General features: G+C 50.1%; 1 long non-coding RNA gene across 1 annotated transcript in view; it reads left to right on the top strand.

The window, feature by feature from the left end:
- Window positions 1-373, top strand: part of LOC123521199 — a 12,231-nt gene extending 11,858 nt beyond the window's left edge. The window contains exon 2 of the long non-coding RNA XR_006679669.1: window positions 237-373. This is a non-coding gene — a long non-coding RNA (uncharacterized LOC123521199). The remainder of the gene's footprint in view (window positions 1-236) is intronic.
- The last annotated feature ends 930 nt before the right edge of the window (window positions 374-1,303 follow it).

Here is a 1,303-nt window from a genome sequence, read left to right as displayed (position 1 = left end):
TGAGCGGCTGTTGGAAGCTTTTACGGCCGCGGGTGCTACTCGAAGAACCAGGAGGGGCCAGAGACGCCTCACACTTGTTATCAGTTCAACTCCGGGAAACCATGACCTACACCTCCAAGAGAAGAACCAGAGACCAAGAGATTTGGGGCTGTTGATAAATAATCTTAGCAGGGATTCTTCTTTTCTCTTTGTACGTAAAACTATCTAATAACTTTTATGCATTCCACTTTATTCAGGTGGCAGCTGGCTGGCAGCGATGACAAGGACCAGCGGTGCAAACCTACCCTTAGTCCAATGTTTCTGTCGCCAGGAACCCTCCCACTTCCCTTTCCTCCCGCCCTGGTAGCGACTAATAAACCATGTTCTCCATACACTTGCCCTTTCCTGTCTTAAATACCGCATTTTTGCATAACTAGAAGTGCATGCTTTGGGTCTGGTTTCCCCCCTGCAAACAGCAATCACTCACGAGCCTCCTTTGCCCAGTACAGAAAGGTACAGCCCAGTGAGTGATCCCAAGCGACCCTTTCTCTTTCACTGTCCAGAATTAGAATCAGAACATCCCAGACTCCTGGAAGCCCCCCCCCCCGCCCCCCACCCATAGCCTTCATCTGTGCATGCCCCAGGGTAACCCCGATCCTGACTCCTAACACCACAGATGAGTTTTGCTGCTGTGCGAACATCACATGAATGGAGTCATGGTATAGCGGTTCTCCAAAGTCTGGCTCCTTTGGCTCAAAGTTAACTTTTTGAAGATTATCAGTGTTGAGAGGTGACAATGTGTTTGTTTTCATTGCCGTTGGTGTTCCATTGTGTGAATCCAGCACACTTCAGCCCTGCATTCTACTATCAATGACCATTTGGGTTCCAAGTTTGAGGCACTGCAAAGGGCTAATGAGCTCAGCAACTAATCGAAAGGTTGGCAGTTCAATTCCAGAGGGAGTTGCCTTGGAAGAGAGGCCTGGTAATCTACCACCGAAAGAAATCAATCACTGCAAAGCTCCTGTAAAAGGAGCACAGTTCTCTCTGGCACACGTGGGGTTGCCATAAGTCAGGGCCAACTGGTTGTGTGTGTGTGTGTGTGTGTGTGTGTTTATAGTGCTGCTCTGAACACCTAATCCATGTCTTCAGGGGCACACATGTTCGCATTTCCTCGAGATGTGGGAGCTGGTGGTTGAGGGTGGCCCTGCATTGGCCCTCCTTATGCAACCCCTACCCCACCCCACCCCACCCCACCACAATAGTGCACTTTCCTCTCCCCCACTGTCTGTGGAGAATTTGCCTTGGTGGTTTGGGAATCTCCCAG

This window comes from Echinops telfairi, unplaced genomic scaffold, assembly GCF_000313985.2.
Source record: "Echinops telfairi isolate 266 unplaced genomic scaffold, ASM31398v2 ScPeMD7_7475;HRSCAF=8513, whole genome shotgun sequence".
NCBI lineage: Eukaryota > Metazoa > Chordata > Mammalia > Afrosoricida > Tenrecidae > Echinops > Echinops telfairi.
Note: the sequence above shows the minus strand (reverse complement) of the source record. Positions and strands in the feature narration are given on the sequence as shown.